Consider the following 20,347-nt stretch of genomic DNA (forward strand, 5'->3'; position numbering starts at 1 on the left):
AGGTATTCTTCGTTGGTGGCAGCATAACTTGATGAATAATTTATGAATATACGTCATTTAGAGTATTTTCGCGTACATTAGTTTCATTAAAGTTATATTTATAAACTCTTACGAAAGTCCCAGTCTATTTTTATGCATATGGTACTATGAGAACTGAAACAATCCCATACGATCTACATGACTATTTAGGAAGTTTTACTCATAAATTTAAAACTTTGTAACTATCGCACTCGATTCTGACTACAAAGTATGTATTAAAATAGGTTGTAGTAAAATGTAGGGACTAAGGCATATCGAGCTTCACACTTGAATTTTATGTATTTTTAACAAAAGCCACCATAATAGGAAAACTGTATTAAGACAATCTTTGAAAATAACAATTGACAATCCAGTTTTTAAAATTAACAAGATCTTACAGAATCACACTGCAGCATTTTTAAAAGCCACGACTTTCTTATAGACACTCTTTAAGACGCATCTTGTCCTTCGTTCTTTGTCTCATTATTACTTTGATGCATCCATAATACAATATCTTTTGTAAAAGACAGGTGTATTCAACCTTACAATACCAGCACGTGGGTGGTATACATCTTGCAGCTTTGATCAAAAGCAAAAGAGTGTTCTAGGACCCCGCATCTTGTGTATACGCCCTCGTGGTTTAATAGAGCTTTCTGTACTGTCTATTGTAATTTAATATTCCTTCTTTAGCATTCCATTAGCCAGGGCTGATTGAAGCTTAGAACAATCCATTTTCTACGCAGTGCCTAAGATTTTAGGCAAGCCATTTAACGCTAATCCAAAAGGATTCGTTTTTCCATTTAGAAACACGACAAAAGGTATTAACTCAAAATTGAAGTTTGCTAACAATGTTCATTACTTCGAAATTAGAACAGAGGGCGACATTTCGCGATTAAATACCGATCTTATATTTTCTCGTTTCAGAAAATTTTTGGCATAGCTTGTCCTATTACACTGCTGGCCTATTATCTCGCTTTTTTGGCAGACTCCGTATAAACCCGCAAAATGAAATTGTGCTAAGCTCTGCTCATTAGTTTAGTACTTCGCAATTAACTGCTATTAGAAGAAAGTTTTTGTACTTAGAACTTAAACCTAGGCTAGTGAAGATCGTTATACTTAGGATTCTGTTAGACTTTTATTGGCCTCATATCCAACATTTGTTTTACTTCCATTTGTTTTAGAAGAAAGAGAATTTGTTTTTAGTGTTATAATACCTCCAGGTCCCTAATGATCAAACAATATAAATACCCGAAAATATGTCTATGTAGTTCTACTATTTAACGAAGTATGTTTAGTGAATATCCCAGTTGACAAGCTCTATTTTGGGTCAAGATAATTGGTTTGATTAGAACAATACAATATTAATAATACAACTATCGCACCATGTTCTTTCAAATTACAAGCCTTATAAATGGAATGGAGCCAAAATAGCCGCCGTAATGTCTCGGACTGGCGATACATGAACGTACATGTAGGCCCACAGCTTGCACTGTGTGTAATAGGCTTTGTATGCATTTGTTACAGTACTATTATAATTATGGTGGAGACGCTTGTAGGCAATAAATCAGATGAATTATAATTAAAATGAAAATGAAAATGTTTTGATCTTTATCACCATTCCTCGTAAGGTTTGGTCGAATTTTAACAACGGATGTCAATTTTAAAAAATAACTAGTTGGTCTCGAGATTAATGAAACTTTTCTACGAATCGATGCGTCTTAGATCTATCTACCTGTATCAATTAAAAATCCTGGATAAATGATTGACAAAATTAACCTGGCAAGCTCCACATCGAAAGTGTCACAAATCTCATCTCGATTATCCCAACGACCTGTCAGGCTATTTCACAGATGCCGACCCTAAATATGCAGGCACTGACTCAGCCTAGACATAGTCTGGATCTAGGTCGATCACTTCCGCCATCCGTGCAACAAATGGACGCGCACGTTGTATCTCAACTTGGCGGTAGTTCAAGTACTTTATCCATACTACCCGCACTTCGCATACACTTATGCCTGTGAGATATTTCATAACGCCACTTTTGTTAGTGTTGAATAATTTTGGTCCAATTTTCAGACAGATAGTTTGAAATGGTAGCATACTGTATGTAAAACTGTTTAAAAAGTAATAAAAGTGATTTATTTAACATAATTAGATTATTTATTAAAAATTTAATTGTAAATTCTTATTTCAGTTAATCTGCAAGCTATTTTAGTAGTAAAAATAGTGAAGTTTAATTCCCATGAGTTCACTTTTTCCATAGAAAACTGTTAATTGTCATTAAAGAGCCCATTTTCTTTGAGTCATAAATAAGAATATTGTTTCAAGAGAAAGCCTTACCAAGGAACAATCACAGCATTTGATATAATAACATTCTCTAACAGTGAAATCCTAGTTCTGCTAAATTATGTATGCAAATTGAATCTCGTGCTATTGTTACGCCATCCTAAAATGCAAATACTAACGCAACGTAATAAGAACATGAGATGACAACTGTTTTTTTTTTATAACTAACCCTAGCCCTTTTATTTCGAAATGTTCTGATTGCAAAATGCGCTAAAGATTTCAGAGCTTTAACAAATAATTTCCCTAAAATGTCTTAAAAATAACCCAATACCAAAGGCATCTAGTATCAGTAATCAACTTTTAATAATATTTATTTCTGGCATCAACAATAATATGCAGCGTAAATGCAAATGATGAATGAATGTATGAGGCTCTATTACCAAATGAATATTCTGTCACAATCTATCAAATGTCCATACACTTCCATCACAGCCTAAAAGCACGCCATGAGCAATGGATAAGTTTCAATCAAAAACTGTTGAAATGACAAACTGTTGATCAAAATTAAAGACCTTGTTCAATTACAATATGAGCGTTGTTCCTGACAACAAGGTTACATTTTAATTATATCAGCAATATCATTATTACGTAATTAATTTTCCATGTGAATTGAATTAATGGTAGCAGGTTGATGGGGGAACCCCATTATGCGTTTTAAACAATAATTTCAGTCTACATTAATGTAGGTAACCATTCAACCAATATCTACAGTGTTACTATAGGCTCAGAATAGTAACGTTATATTAAATGAGGAAAACAAATCAAAGTTAAACAAATTTTCTTTTTAGTTGAGGTTAGTAATTATTTTAATATTAAACATAGCTTATTAGCGAGTACTTATTTATCTTTGCAGTCTTTTTTGTTAATTTATCTTGCATCCTACTAATATTATAAATGCGAAAGTTTGTATGGATGTTTAGATGTTAACATATTTGTTACTCTTTCACGCAAAAACTACTGAACGGATTTTGATGCAACTTTACAGCATTATTGTTTATAACCCAGAATAACATATAAATAATTTATGACGATCTGTGACAAACTAAACACGCGAGTGAAGCCGCGGGCAAAAGATAGTACAGAATAAAACCCTTGACACGCACAGTTTCTATAGGGTTCAATTGGAAAACCATACATTTTCCTCTGTACTAGGCCTGAATAAGAATAGAGAGTTCATGAATATAGATTAAGTGTATCCACACGAAGCGTCAGTCAGTGTCGATTAGGCCGAACTGTAAATGACTCGTGATTGATTCGATTACGCACATCACTTAATGTTTACGCTAAATTTCACCTGATATTTTCTACAACATTGGCTTTATAAAACTGAGCGTTAATCCTTAGTTAATTATTTAGCGAGCTTTCACTGAGAATAGTCCCAAAAGACTAAATTAAATAAAACTCTCGGGAACCATCAAAAAGTTCAGTAAATTATGTCGTCCTAAGATAAACATAGCTCTGTTTAGTAGACTGAATAATTAGGCGTGAGCTTTGAACAAAGCCTCCTGTCAACCCTTGATTTGTAAAGCTAAGTTAATCTAAGATAATACTTCATTATCTTAAACACCTCCGCGGCTTTGATGAAAGTTGCGTTTAGTTATGGCCGTTAGAAGTGTCTTAAACAATACAATTAGTACCTACAAAACACACTTCTAATAAACGGATAAAAATATTAAATGGTAAATTAGATTGTGGTGCTTCTCAGTGGAGACTGAATAACCTGATGATTATGAGAATCGTCTCAAAAGTACAAAAAGTCTCCAAAGTGAAACTGATTTTTTTTTCATACTTAATTTTAAAGAGGTTATGTCAACAAAAACTCTTTTCAGCACCTTAGAATGTTAACTTGCTGGCAAGCTTTTAAAAGAAGAAAAAATGTTTTTCCATTTTTAGACATAAGTAGGTAGGTAATGCCACGAAAAACAGCAATATTTTCTCACTCCCGTGAAAGCTTTCTGGATTTCGGTTTTTCTACTAATGTATTCTTCTACTTTATTTCATGGAGCATAATGTGAATTAATTCTTCCTCTATAAATCATCTCTCCGGTAGAGCCTACTTTTTCTGGAATTGGTAGGATACGTTTCACACGATTATACATATTTTCGTATACGTACGTACCAAGAATACTTATTTGAAAAGATATTTTGGTCACGTCATATCTTTGAAATAAACGTGAAAGAAAAATAAGCAAATGATTCGTTTAGACAAGTAGTAGTAGAATAAATCGAAATAAATCAAACTAAAAAAATTGTTGAATATAATTTTGCGAAAGCTACGTTTTCAAATTTTGTAAGATAAATACGAATAAAAATACAATGCAAACTGCCCATTTTAGAGACATAAATTGCTTTCAAAATCACTTCTTAATGGAAGTTTGTCTGTGTTGAATTAAACTGAATATGTAGAGCCAGTTGTTACAGCTGCATCCTAATATTTCGCACATGCGTTGGCCCGTGACTGGAATACAATAAATACACTAGAGAGCAATGAATTCGGCCGCTTGCAAAAGCGAAACCTTCATGGTTTGCAAATAGAGCTCACTTAATCACATTAACGTTGGTTTCATCACAAAAAAATTACGTGAGTACATTCATTACATTCATTTTTGGATTCTATTTTTTACATTGTGTAGGTGTACTTCATAAAAATCCTTTAATTTACAAACAAAGCCTTCACAGAATCTATGTAGTTAATCCCAACCTTTATAAAATTTGTACCAGAATAGGCAAAATCATTGACAATGTAACTAAACACTCATAGCAATGGGTAAATTAATTTTATCAATCAACCCACTTTGAGAGGCTTCATTTGAGATACCGCAGCGAGCGCACTCTTAATCTATCAATTGTTTAAATTAAACTATGTTTTTTATCTGTACTTTAGTTCACATACCACAACTAATGCCTTTAAGTCCAAATATACATCCAATTTGTCAGCGAAACAAAGCTTTTTTCAGCAAACACGATCCGTAAACAGGAGGCGAGAGCGCTATCAGTGATTATCAGCCAGTGCCACTCCGCCCGCGGCGCCGACAGCTCGCCCGGCCGCGCGCTATGTGACGCGGTAACACGAAACGAAACTTTTTGGCAATTGTTTAGATTAAAAAAAAGTGTGTTTGTGCCAGTGAATGGTAAAGTGAATTGGTTAAAATAGGTAGGTAATTATTGTGGAGCACTTTTTTTGGTAAGTTTTGTAGACCGCATATGAAGTTGGTATGTTTTTTAAAGTAGTTAAAATTATTAGTAAATTCTATCAGAAAGAATAAAAACAGATCGCAAGTAAGTAAAAACATACAATACAATACATAACGTTACTAGGTTGCGATAACTGATTAAGTTTATCTTATACAAATAGTTTTGGTTATTAATTAATTTAGTTTTGTGCGTCATGCTGGAAGAGGGTGAAATAAATAGGTTGGCTAATAGACAAAACTGCAGAGAGTACCTACTTTAAAAATGAAACGTTAAATTTTCTGTCCATTTAATTTTTAGTTTAAGTTAACCATTTCCCAACAAATAGCAAAAAAGGTTTTATAAAAAAACAAGAGAAAAAAAGTTATTTCAAAAATTAATACCAAATATCGAAGTCGGGATTGTCACCTGAGTTTAAAGTCTGATTTTTATTGCAAGCCACACATTTCGATAGTAATTTAGGTAGATACAGCGTAATTGATTCTTGAACCTATTTTATGGTCCTTAGAAACTTATAATTCTTCAGTAAGTCACGTACGGCTAGTACTAGTTTTCCCAACGCAGAAAGAAAACTCTGATAAAACATAAAGCTGAACTTAGAAAACGCGTTTGTCTCAAGTGATTTACTCGCACAATATCTGGACCGAATCGTTAGCATTACTTTGGCAAGAATCCTAAGAAAACGGCTAATAGTGAAAGTCCTTCAGTAAATTACTACCGTAAATTATAATTATGGCCGAAATCGGCAAAAATTTCGCGCGTTAATCTCAAAACGTCTGAAACAAAAAGTTTTTAATCCATTTCTAATTATATTAATTAGATTAGCTGAGATTAAAAAAGGCGTAACAATATTTTTTTAAATTAATTTTCTATGGTCGACTAAGATGCTGAGAGATAATAATTATGTTAAGTTTGTTATGTGTATGCTCCTGAAAAATACAAATCTTATCATCGAAATGCAATGCTAGAAATTATGATGAACGTGACGAACTATTATTAATTTATCTAATTAATAAAATAAACATAAGTTTACATGAATGACAATGAAAACCTTCATCATCTTAGGTACAAGTTAATAAGAAATGGAATCCTACTCGTAACTAAATTACAGAAATCACGCAGAACTCATATTTGTAAGATAGATTCCTTGTTTTTATTTCTTCATTCTAGGCAGACAATACTTTATCTAGATATTTATCTATCACACTACTGACGATTCACCAAATTGTCGCCTCACTAGACATCGTAGGTGAAAGCGAGCCCATACTTCGCCACTTGAGTCACACGCATGCCGCGGAATATTTATTACCGAGAGCACTCGTAGTGCTTACGCAAACCGTTCAAAAATCGGTAAATAGTGAACCGATTCTGTCCATGTCTATGTTAGTGAAATTTTACAAGGATGATTCTGTTTTGATCCCAATATAGGTGTCAAAATGCTCACGCGTTTCAAAAATATTCTTAAATAGACAATACAGTTGAGAGTGAAACATGCGGTTCCAAATAATCCTAAAATTTTGACTGACTGACAAAAAACTACTAAGTACTCTACAGTCCTCTCTAATCACTAAAGACACGAAGAAAAATATAAGTAAGCTATTTTTGCATTCCCATTCACTAATTTTAACTAGCTGACATTACTTACTAACTCCCGTATTCACAAACATTACTATGAGGTCTCACAGTACGCGTGGACGCACAGGAGGAGACACGAACCAATCACAGAGTTCTATTCAACGCTGTGCGTTCGATTTGCTGCTTCACTTAAGCAAGCATCGTTTGTGAATACGGGCGTAGTGTCCACATTTAACACCCCTAAGCCATAATGTAGAGCGGTACATAACGTGAATTAATGTGATAGTCCATTATGGCTTTTGCTCGATTCTACAATATCTGCAATGGGCTCGATTCCCAGATTTTGCAAGAACATAATTTTGCATAGTACCTATCTACACTTAGGCTGAGTTGCACCACCAAACTTTAACGGTAACTTTTACGATAACCGGTGGTTTTTTAATGGAAATTGACAGATTTTTGACGTTTGTCAAAGTTAAAGTAAAACGGTGCAACTCAGCCTTAATATCTTTGTGAAGTTGCAGTCGGATGATGATTTTTTAAATTGAAAAATTTATTCCATTTTCTAGAAAGTTCTAAAAATATGATTTCCACTTTTTTCTACGCAAACTATAAAGCAGTTTAAACTGTCAATTAGTCTGCAGACATGGCCTTTCATTAATCATTCGGTTCACATGTCGAACTAAAAGACCGATTCAAACTAATAATAGTCCAGTCAATAAAGCATTATAGATGGAAAACTGTAGAACACAATTTCTGACTTCAGGACTTTATTTAGACTAGTTAGGAGGTGAACATAGCAAAAGTCCCCGCCCTTAGCCCTTGAGCCGGCGGGGTGAGGGGGGTTTAAAGGTGCTACTTTTCGGTTTTTCGCTTAATCCTCGGAAACTATGCGTCCTAGTGACATGACTACTATGAACCAAAAAATCCATATTCAATTTGCTACAGGTGAGATAGTCAAGTTTTTATATAAATCGTATAGTTTTCGCGGCATCTGCTCTAGAAGGTCTGTAATATTGGAAATTTTATTTTTGTCTTACATGTTCCCATCAGGAGAAAATCGACTAAATCAACATTGAGCAATCATTCTAGACATGCGGGAGCATGTTAAGCCTAGTTCCAGGGAGGGGACTGCACCGTGCGTATATTTAGACGAATCACTTTGAGCCACTTTTGACTTCTCATCACTCAAAAACTACTGTGCATTAACACTTCAAATTTGGCTCATGTGTTGAGACTTGCAAGATATACATCAGCTTCAAATTTCATAAATATGCCTCAAACGGTTCTTTAAGTATTGACGTCCAAAAATCTGAAAAAGGTATATTTATGAAATTTGAAGCTGACGTATATTTTGCAAGTCTCAATACATGAGCCAAATTTGAAGTGTTAATGCACAGTAGTTTTTGAATGATGAAGAGTCAAAAGTGGCTCCAATTGGTTCGTCTAAATATACGCACGGTGCAGTCCCCTCCCTGGAACTAGGCTTAACATGCTCCCGCATGTCTATAGTGTTTGCTCAATGTTGATTTAGTCGATTTTCTCCTGATAGGAACATGTAAGACAAAAATAAAATTTCCAATTTTACAGACCTTCTAGAGCAGATGCCGCAAAAACTATACAAGATATAGAAAAACTTGACGGTCTTGCCTGTAGCAAATTAAATAAGCTTTTTTTGGTTCATAGTAGTCATGTCACTAGGACGCATAGTTTCCGAGGATTAAGCGAAAAACCGAAAAGTGGTACCTTTAAACCCCCCTCTGCCCGCCGGCTCAAGGGCTAAGGGCGGGGACTTTTGCTATGTTCACCACCTAACTAGGCTAAATAAAGTCCCGAGGTCAGAAATTGTGTTCCACGGATTTCTCTCTACACCGTCGCGTCGTTAAGGCATTCATTGACTGGACTATAAACTTTGGATACTAACTAGTTATCATTCCCAAATGAACGAAATAGACCCACTTGCTGTATAGTCAAAGAGATGTAGTTCGCGGAATCGTACCCAAAGCCCATCTAATAGCCTGCCATACCAAATACCAATAGAGTGTTTATGAAGTAGAACTTCGGTATCGACATTGTCGCTCCCCTGGGACTGCACTAGCTGCAGATAGTTTCGGAATGCGGCTTGTGTTACGAACTTTAATGCAATCAAGATATTGATATTGCACTGAAATTTTCTATATTTTAAAATACGCGATAAGGCTTTCATAGACGCAATGGAAAATCAATTTTATAATATTATTGTTTCTAGCCAGCGGCTGTTTACTTAATTAGGGAATTAGACATTTTCAAATAATATGATTGAACATAATATAAATAAATAAATATCCCTGGACATTTTACACTACGCTTCTAGTCCCAAACTAAGCAAAACTTGTACTATGGGTACTAGACAACGGATATAAATAGGTACTTATTACACTTAAACATAATTCAGGTGGTTTTAATGAAACACCACTACGTATTAAGAAAACGACTTTGGAATGCATAATAGACTAGTAGTAAGTAGTAAGCCTCAGTTGAAGAAAAAATATTTCTACAATAATTAAACATTAATTCTGCAGAATGGCCTATTTTTGCAGAATATAATAATATTCTTGGGACCCTGTATAAAAAAAGGTTTATAAAAGAACGGAGTCTTCGCTATCTGATATCAGCTCACATCTCATGAACACATCACTCGCATATTGAGCAAAGCAAATCATCAAGATTGGTATTCAAATATGCAAAACACAAGGTTAGCTCACGCACGGTGACAGTTGTAGAGCCATGTGTGGGAAGGTGTACCTACCTACTACACTCTTCCTATAGCCTACGTATAGTACTTATACATCTAACTCAAAGGTGACTGACTGACTGGCTGATATAGTGATCTATTAACGCACAGCCCAAACTACTAGACGGATCGGGCTAAAATTTGGCATGCAGGTAGATGTTATGACGTAGGCATCCGCTAAGAAAGGACTTTACGAAACTCCACCCCCAAGGGGGTAAAACGGGATTCACGCGTACGAAGTCGCGGGCGACCGCTAGTTACACATAGTACCTTATACGTAGGTACACAAATGTATGTTATCGGCTGCTTGTCATTTTACCAACTGCAACATAGGTAAGTTTAAGATTTAAAAATCTGCGTCGTATTTTCTCAAACGCAAGCTGTATTAAATTAGTAATATTGAAGATGCTCATTTGTTTTCTTATCCATTTGTCATAATTTATTTATTAATCGACGCTTGTTTTTATCATGATTTTTTTTTAAACAATCGCCATGAATTCAAATTCAAAATTATTTATTTATCGTTATAAGTCTAACAACAAACGTAAATCTCATCATTTTAAGTTTATAAATCTTGTGTTAGGATGAGACTGCTTTTCTGTTATTATATCTTAAATACTTAGAACTTTTAGGAATTTTTTTCATCGAAAAAAGTAAATACACTCGTAAATAGGTATAAAATATCTGATTTGCTATCCATAACGCGATCTCCGTCTACTTGCGACAAATGACTCCGTTTTCCAAGACTTATGAGAGCCAGCATTCCCGTAGCATTGTCCGGAAGGTCACCGTCACCGACTCCATTACGGCCGCCATATTTCGCCAGCGGAGAAAAATGGGATATGGCAGTCGCCCTTCCGGTTACCGGTGGGTAAGTTAACTCACTAATGCTGATACTTACATTGAGTGAATTGTAAGTCTCATTATTTCCAAGTCCAATTTATAATCATTGATCATACCTATTTAGTAAGTTCGCGAAAGCACGCAAGCTAAAATATGTAATTATGTTAGAAGAAGAAGAAGAAATGTCAGGGTATCCTTTTGATTTCCTTTCTAATTTATTAATTTATTTGCACACTTTAGTGACAAATCGCCCATGTATTCCACACACATACTCTCTACTAAAGGATTTATGTGAAAAAGAAATTATATAAAATACATTCACCAGTAATAATATTCACTTGCAATACGCACTGAAAGGGCCACCGTACGTGAGAGGGTTAAATTATTACATTTCCGATACTTACATGAGCGCGCCGCGTTTTACCCGTACTCGTTACACTAATATATGCGACAGGCTACAGTTTCATTGTATGCTATGCCTTTGCCTTGTTTATAGTATTGGCCTATTTAAAAAATAATTCTACCTATTTTTTCTGTCGTTTTGTTAACAGCCAGTACTGCGGACCATACTGCCTCATAAACTATTGCTTGTTTTTTTTTACCAGAGATTCATTAATTTATAACTTCAAACTTTGAAATTGGAACAAAATATGTATTTAGAAACAAAATGTGCCATATAGAAGAAAAAAATATTTTAGTGATTGTTCATGACAGGAGGATTCCTTGGCGATTATCAAATCTGTGAGGTGGAGTTTCTCTAACTTAAAGCAATTACATGTTGATTAAAACAGTTAAAATACAATATCCATTTTGAGGGAATTTTAACTATGAATAACTAATTACCATTTCACCAATCTGTGCATCAAACTAAATTATACCTAACCACATTATTTAACGCTATGTAGATTGAGAACAGTAGTTCTGAAACTACGATCCGATTTTCCGCAAAGCTGAATTGATTATGTTGAATGGCGTATAATTCATTCAAGTTATTAGAATTACCTTTAAAGGTAATATTTTGAATCAAAGCAAAAGCCGCATTTTTTGTTCTTTAGTTATGTACGTACTAGGAAAGTTATTAAAAAGGCTCATTTAAAAAGTTATTCTCTTAACATTATTTTCTAATGTTTTCGCCGCCATTGCCTCTAATTCCCATATTTCCATCTGCATTGACTCTAATTTATCTACAGCATAATGCAATTAGTCTTAACGAAAATAACACCAAAACAGAGATAAATGTATCTATTGCTTCTGGAAGTTTTCAACTTGCTAAAATAAAACAGCATGAAATTTTGTTTGTTTCGGTCACTGCGAAAACTTCGAGCGAAACTTTGGGAGCGTCGCGTAAGATCTCCGAAGCAATAAGTATTTGCTGTATTTGGTACGAGAAAAAGTTTCGTATTGATTGAGATTTGAGGCACTGTGCACACTTACGTGTTATAACCTAATTATTATCAAAACAAGTTAGTTAACTGTACTGATATTTTGAATTGAAAGTTGTAAGTAAAGATGGGATCTCTTTCACGTAAAGGCTCCCGGACGGATTGTGCCGAAAACATACTCGTATGTTTTAATTATTAATTAAGCTAGTTTTAAACAGACGAAGTCGTGGGCAAACGCTAGTAAAAAAGTAAGCACATAGGCAATTCGTAAGCTTGTATAAAATCAAAAGACAGGTCTAAGGGAATCGGTCGAATGAAGATTGTATGCCGTGCTTCAGTGACCATCAAAGAGAAGTGCATACGTGGTTAACCACTTTTGAATTAATTCAACCGTAAAGTACAGTCAGTAGCGCATCCACCTACAACTTTTTCCTCAATTAACGTATCTCTTCTGCTTATACATATTTCAAAATTCTCTGTGGTTTGTGGTAGACTGTAATATTTGAGAGCATGTGATATTTTTTACCACCAAGAGGCGTAACGTTTAAATAGACTGATGATTATGTATCATTGAAATGGTTACAATTTTGATCACCATAGTAAAATAATAATTGTAATCTCAATTCGAGCTAGGGGTCTCACGTCCCGCATGCATAATGTGTCACGCATAACAATACTTGTTGTGAAAAAGAACCAAAATGATCACCAGGGAGTTGCATAGAACCTCTAACATTAAAAATTAAACTGGTTTTGTCATCGCGCTATACGCATTACGCATCGTGTGTTACGCGTAACGTGCATAATGAAAGCGACGTACACGTCGTCGCCTAACGAACGTGCAGTCAAGAACGCTCACGCAAACTAAGTTACGGACGGAACGTGCCCCCACTTACGTGGTATAACCTCTACCACCTCTACTATTACCGGGTTATTCTGAAATAGCCTTTTTAACAGTAATCGACGAAGGAAAAATCTTCTACTTACATAATCATTTGTCAATTAACACAATACAAGTAACAGTTACAGAAGAAAATAGAGTTAACGATTAAAGCTTGCTGAAGGAAAATTAAAACAGAAAAATCTATACAGATAAAAATAATCTAACTAAAGAAAGTTTCGACAATAACAATTGTGAATAGGTAAAATAGGTAACTATAATTACTCATCTGATAGAAAGTAAGGTAATAATGATATTTTCGCTGTTGCTGACTTTGACTTTAAACGTCAGCACGTCTCTCTGAGAGAAGCAGCGTAAAATGCTCACACACTATTTCAAAAGTTTGAAATCCTACTACAGGCTAAACTTATGATACACTTTCCCATTGATAAAATTATCACTTCACGGGATTTATTGCAACAATATCTATTTTAACGGTAAATAATATTTCCCATTGATGTACTAATGTATTAGTTTTGAATGTGAACCCATATATACAATCAACTTGAAGTAACATCAAAATGTATTAAAAGTATTTCTGCTGACGATCGCAGCTCTTCGATGACAATTCTGTCCATTACAAAAAGTCCATTTAGATAAGAAAACTGTTTATTTATCGAGTACCAACTTAAACCTAATGGAAACCTTTCCATAACGCCAAATGTATGTTACAGCCAAGTCCTTTTAAACTTGTTACTCTCGATTAGATAGTATTTACTGAAAACTTGAAGATTTCCCAGACTTTTCACGAGTTTTATTGGAAAGTTGTACAAGTTAAGATTGTTGGAGCGTCATAAATATTTCATAGGTGTACCTATTTGTTACAATTCTATTAAGTAACGACCACTTTACCTTTTAAAATATAATAATAATATACTTACATAACATAATCGATTTAGAATATGTAACGTCTACTGTACATGCACACTATTAAGTAGGTATTATTTTTAATTCACTAAAATGACATTTAGGAAAACTTCAAAGCTTAATTTGATTTACGGACTAAGATTATTTAGACAGGTATGTACTATTTCTCATTCGAACCGTGAACATACGATATTTATGAAGGGATTGGGTGCACTTCCGATCGCTGGAACCATTTAATCCACGCGGATTTCGGCCGACCCATAAAAATAGTAGGCGAGTGGATAACGTGTTAAAATGAATAGAATTTTCTCGAGCCCTTCTATGAAATGTTCTAACTATACAGGTACAACCTTAGTTTCCAAAGCGTGTTTGGTTCGCGAAAGGGTGTTACTAGAAACTTATTATACTTAGAGTAGCTCGTTGTTTTGCTATAAGTAAATGCTTTAATTTATACTCAAGTTTGCTTTAATGTTTACTTTCGCTTATCAAGCAAATAAATGTATTTTGATTTGATTTGATTTAATTCAACTTTAGAGATTACTGAAATTAATTATACCATTTGATACATCCATTCAAGCACAAATGGTTATTAAAAAATGGTGTGTTTTGTTTCAATTCGTTCATCGGAAAATGAAACTTGCGGCCATAAAATAGTAGTTCAGATAAATTTTGCCTATGAAGAGGTACCTACTTAAATTCCATTATGAAAATCCATTTTACATGATTTAAACATTTTGTAAACCGAAAGGAATTTATTTCATCAAAACCAATTCTGTATCTGTAAATAATGTGCCAACGAAACAAATTTCATTGTGCAAATAAAATATTACTCATTCACAAAACGTGAAAAGGGTTACAAAGCTCAGCCTAAACGGCAATGTGGCATTTAACATTTTTGCGGCTCGTAATTTAACGCTTTGAAATAAACGTCATCGTACGTCGTTGTTGCAAAAACAAAGGGAAAATTTAAAGTAAATGCAGTAAGGGGATGCGCAAACGACACATGACGTGTATTGTGTCGCATACAAGCCACTCTATCTATCTATAGCAGTCTCAGGGGCTCGTCTTCGAACACAGGCCTCTTCTTCAACCTTCCACTGACTTCTGTCCCCGGCCACTTCTTGTATCCAGATTCCAGCTTTTTGCCGGATGTCATCTGTCCATCTTTTGGTTAGGCGGTCTTCTGTGAGTGATACCACAGAATAATAATAAGTACTTCGTACAGAAGATTTTCTTCGCGAAGGTTTTTAAAAAAATGTATGCTCAATGTCGTTAACAATATGGTGTAATTTAGCTTGGCTCAAGAGTCGAGGACCATTTTGTTGACAAACGTCAGTGATCGGTACTGCGCCGAAGACATAGGGCTGACTTCGGTAAAATGATGTGAGACGCGAGGTGCCAAACTGCGAAAAATGGCGGAGGAAATACATGAATAAGCATGAATTATATTTTGTGTTTAATATTATTCAGGCAGTTAAAAAATACTGTAGCGTATTAATTGCACCACCGTTTTTACATATGGTTTATTGTCTTTACAATGCAAATGGGTGAAGAATACGTGCGTGCGTCAATACTCGCTCGTGATTGTCCTGTCGATTTGGTATCTCAGGAGGAGTAGTCGCGCGTGTTTTGTTTTCGATGCAAACTTGCGGAGATGAACAGGCCTGGTGATACACACAACTAGTGGATTTTTATTTTCAATATAGTTTTTGTGTCCAGTGACAGGAACGTAAAAGTCGTCAAAAGCATCGTTAATAGATCTTACGCTTTGTACTACGCTGCTTATGCCCGACACAGCAACTCGGAGTGCCGTGTCGACAACATTTAAATCGTCCAACCAGACACAATGACTTGCTTTCCTGTGATGTGTCGTGTCGACAACAAAGTGTCTACGTTTGCGCATCCTCTAAAAGCGCACATAATTATACACCAACCTCGTTGTCGCCATTTTGTGGGTCATATCCCCCTGGGAACGGTTTCAATGCGGTAAAGTCAGCATCATCAAACAGCGAGTAGTATCATTGGATTGCTATTTGTGCCAGTATTTAATCTTTGTCAACCTACTTACATAATTTTGCGGTTAACAATAGACGCTAAATATAAAATACTACATTGTCTATCCTAGAACATTTATATGAATGAGCAAATAATATTGGAAAAATACTCATAAAGATATACTAAAAATAACTTCATCTAAAAATACATTGGGCTACATAAATACCGGGTCATATTAGATATACGCCACGAAATCTAATAGAAAACCTAAACTTGTTCGACCTTGGAAAAAATCAAAGTCTATAATTTCTATGACTCCTAATTTCTCAAGCGATTTACAAGACATGTAACCATTGCAACCAAAACCTTGGTCTGCACCTAAGTACATAATTAAAAATAATTCTTTGCAATAAGCGTAGGCACATTTGAGGGAATCTTACAAAAGCCTTTAAATATGAACTTTCAAGAATGCTTTTTACTCCTGAAGTACTGCTTAGTGATCAATCACAGAAACTCTTCTTATAACGGCTTAAAGGTATAATATTTTTAAGCAGTTTAGCTCCTTAATATTTAATTACAGTTAATAATAATTCAAAAACTGACGATAACATCTAGACTGATTTACTGCTATAATTAAATACAAGTAATTGTTTATTAGATTAATCAGACTACTCGTATTTTCAGCGTCTCATGTTAATTTTACGCAAATGTAAGATGGAATTGAAGTTAGCTCTTTCTAAGCCAATAAACTAGTTTTCCTTTGAGAAACACTATATTATGTATTTTCCAGCTAGGCTTTGACAATATAGATAATAATTTGGTTAAAATAAACGCCTAGATAGTAACGAAAACAAAGTATTTTCATCAAATTGTTTCATAGTTGTAGAGTAATCGATCTATGGTGGTTTTTCGGTCTCATGCAAAAAAGTTCAATTAAAAAAAAAATTGTACGTAATACATTTGACTTCTTAGATTTAAAAAGTTAACCATGATCTTAGTCTATAAAAACCCAACTCTGCTTTAAACTAACAAAACAAACAATTCATTTACAATTAATTAAATTTCTAAACGAACTGAACAATAAAGCTGCAATACTTATAATACCAACAGATCCAGCGAACAAATGGGAATATTAGATTTTTATTTTCCAGTCTTCGATATCGCGATCCAGGCTGTAATTTGCAGACCGCGGTCGTCCGTCACAATAGCCGTGACGTCACAAACGAATGAACCCTGCACATGTGTGCGTGAGTACATACGTTTAATGGAGTATGTACCCACTCTCTCCATGCCTCCAACATTGACCCAAATATTTGAACGGCTTTGATGTCAAAAATTTACTGGATAAAATTTACGCTGTTCCGATCGCACTATCGTGGTCAATATCACTTTCAATAAACCTTTGGCTTTCAGTAATATTGGTTAACCATATTGGTTAAAACCGTTCAATATTGGTTTTAAATAATATACCAAACATTCGATGACATGGACCTTCTGCGGGTAATTCCCACGCTCTGAACTCGAACTTGGCATAAATTTATAAATTCCAGAACTCCTGAAACTGTCTCCGTAATTACGTTGTACAGAAATTGCTGGGGCAAAGAAATGCCACTTAATTCTAGTTAAACTTGCTCTATCATTGAGGTCTTTAAGACTCATTTTAAGTTATAATTGTCTACTGTCGCTTTCTATTATCGGGCACAAAAGAATCTTTTAAAGTTAAAAATAGAATGCAATCCTCGTCAACATTTCATCCTCCTGCCTTCTGGATCTTCTTGCATTTAAACAGCTTCAAAATAAATAACTTCCAGTCGCAGTTATTCTAAAAATAGCATTTGCAATTCTTTCAGAGAAAATATTAGATTTTATTCTATTTCATTCTGCATGCAGAAATGACATCTATTTTCATAAGCTTTTTTGCGAGGGTTCAAATAAGTCTGTGGTGCAACCAAATCTTACATGTTTTTTTCATTATACCTACTTCCTCATAATTAACTAAATTGAACATAGTCTAGTAGCATAGTCATCTATCAGTTAAAACTACGAGTATAGGTACTTAGTAGTGCCATGGTACTTAGACGAATTTGACAATGTAAAACCTGCAAAGTTATTTTACTTGAACTTTATATTCGACGATTGATTAAACTTACCAATGAAATATTTTTCGATGGGATAAGTAAATTCGTAACTTGAATGTCAGTGCATTGTAATGGGCATCAAAGAGCGCCATGAAATTCTAGAGCCTTGAAATAAAACGATGCATCCAATATTTAGATTGGGTTGACAAGTACGAGTCTGGACTGTTTCCAGATTCAGCCAATGGAACAGGAAGACGGCTTCAGGATTTCTGTGATAAAATGACATAACCAAATAGAGCCGTCGTTCCTAACTATTTTTATAGTTTCTGGAATTTTTAACCAAAAGATATAATAAAATATTCGTGCAAGAAATGTAAACTCAACCCGGAACGTGGGGAAATATTCTCAAACGTATTATGTAATGTTTTACGTTTCATAAGTTTTTTTTATGGTTTCACACCATAAATCTTTGTCAAATATGGAAGAAAATCCGATATTTTAACAAATATCGCTAAAATCAATGACATGGCCATAAAACCATGAATTTTGTTTTATAAAGAATTTCGTCTTTATTAAACCGGATTAATTTATTCGTGAAGAACAAATTTTGTTGTGTAACCAATATGTCGTATGACATCCAATTTCCGAAAGCTGCATTCCATTTTCTGCACAATGCACATGTTAATCCTTGAAAATGGGAAGTGACGTTGCTCGTAAATTAAATACCCATAAATCCGCTAGTAGAGCAAAAGCTGTAAAATAATTATCTTTTCGTATGCATGTAACCTTATAACAAAATAAACGGGCTACTTAGGATGCGCGCCGTGATAAAATCTTACCGACTATTTTAGACGACAAAATGTACCTATCTATGGGATTGTGGTGAAAATGCCTCGACAAAGTTTATCGTGGCACGCATCCTATGTCTAGTGGATATAATTTTAATGGTAGGTACTTACCTGGTACTTGTACCTGAAAAAAGCGAAAGATAAAATACTAAGCGTTAGCGCTCCATGGTAAAGGTTTAGGTTCAGCTAGAATGCATCTGAACTGCATCAATATTTTGCATTTCTTAAATATTTTGTTTGTGGTATTTCATAGAAAACTCTCCTTTAAAGTATGTTTTGTTGTTGTTTACAACAAACAACATTCACCGACCTTCGCGGCGTGTTTACTCCAAAAACATTTGCTCTATTATTATCTACTTATTTGGAGCACCTACAATCACGGGCCAATATTGGAATAAAATACTTGATCAAACTTTTAAATGACGGAATTTCCGAAAGTTCGCGATCGGGAGGTATGTCGAAGTATTTCGCCCTTCCATTAAAAGCTTATTTATTACTGAGTGCTTTGGTATGTATATTGGTATAGTTTAAATCTTATCGCAGAATCAAGAGATAAATATTTAAATTAAGTTAAATAATTCTGACGCTTACTGTATAAAGTTAAAGTTAAATCGTTAATCGAAAAGACCAAGTAGTATTATAAAAAAAAAATTTTTAAAACCTGCCTTGAAAATTCATTAATCTCAAATTACTTCCGCTGCCAAGTTTTGTTCGAGTGAGAAAGTCCCCTTAGTGTTACTTTTCATCTTTCTGTAGCAATTTTCTTCTCGCCATCTGTAGCGGTAACTGCTCAGTGCTCGTATATACTTACCTAACATAAAGTTAGTTTGTTTTAATTCTTTTAATATTAGCAACTTTATCACTTTCTATACAGGCTACTTATACTTTCGACTGCTCCTCATGGCAGCATGTCGGTATAAATGATCGGTGTTTACAACTTTGAAAAATACTGGTAGTTCCCGATGTCGCATCACTGTCGTTCATTTATGTTCGTAGCGTACCATTCATAAATTCAATAAATGAGCTAGACAAAATACAGGGTGGAAACGATAAGTGATCTCACTCGATTATTTCTAAACTATACAAGATATCGAAAAACTGGTTATGTATCCTGAAAGTGCTTCACGAGCTCTTTCAAACGGTATCAGTAATAGGTTACAGAATTAACTGGATCTATCCGAAAATTCCATGTTTTCAGGCTCCATACTAAATGTATGCCAGCCACACAATATTGGAAGTGTTAATTTTTTTTTTTATTTAATAATAAACACTTATATTGAACTCCAAATTGCATTCTTATTTAAAATTATTCATGAAAAACATTGGTTTTAGGCTTTACTTGCTATAATATTATCAAGACGTGAGTGCCATGACTGTGGCAGTACTAAATGTATGGAAGCTGGAAACATTGAATTTTCGGATAGATCCAGTTTATTTTGTAACCTATTATTGGCACCGTTGGATAGAGCTCCTGAAGCACTTTCAGGATCAGT

General features: G+C 34.5%; 1 protein-coding gene across 1 annotated transcript in view; it reads left to right on the forward strand.

Annotated features, from left to right (window-relative positions):
* The first annotated feature begins 5,393 nt into the window (after positions 1–5,393).
* The window catches only part of LOC135075984 (uncharacterized), a 36,361-nt gene continuing 21,407 nt past the window's right edge, over positions 5,394–20,347 (forward strand). Inside the window, exon 1 of the mRNA XM_063970431.1 lies at positions 5,394–5,518. The gene's annotated coding sequence lies outside the window, so the exon portion shown is untranslated. The remainder of the gene's footprint in view (positions 5,519–20,347) is intronic.

The sequence above is a fragment of the Ostrinia nubilalis genome, chromosome 11 (genome assembly GCF_963855985.1).
Source record: "Ostrinia nubilalis chromosome 11, ilOstNubi1.1, whole genome shotgun sequence".
NCBI classification, from domain to species: domain Eukaryota; kingdom Metazoa; phylum Arthropoda; class Insecta; order Lepidoptera; family Crambidae; genus Ostrinia; species Ostrinia nubilalis.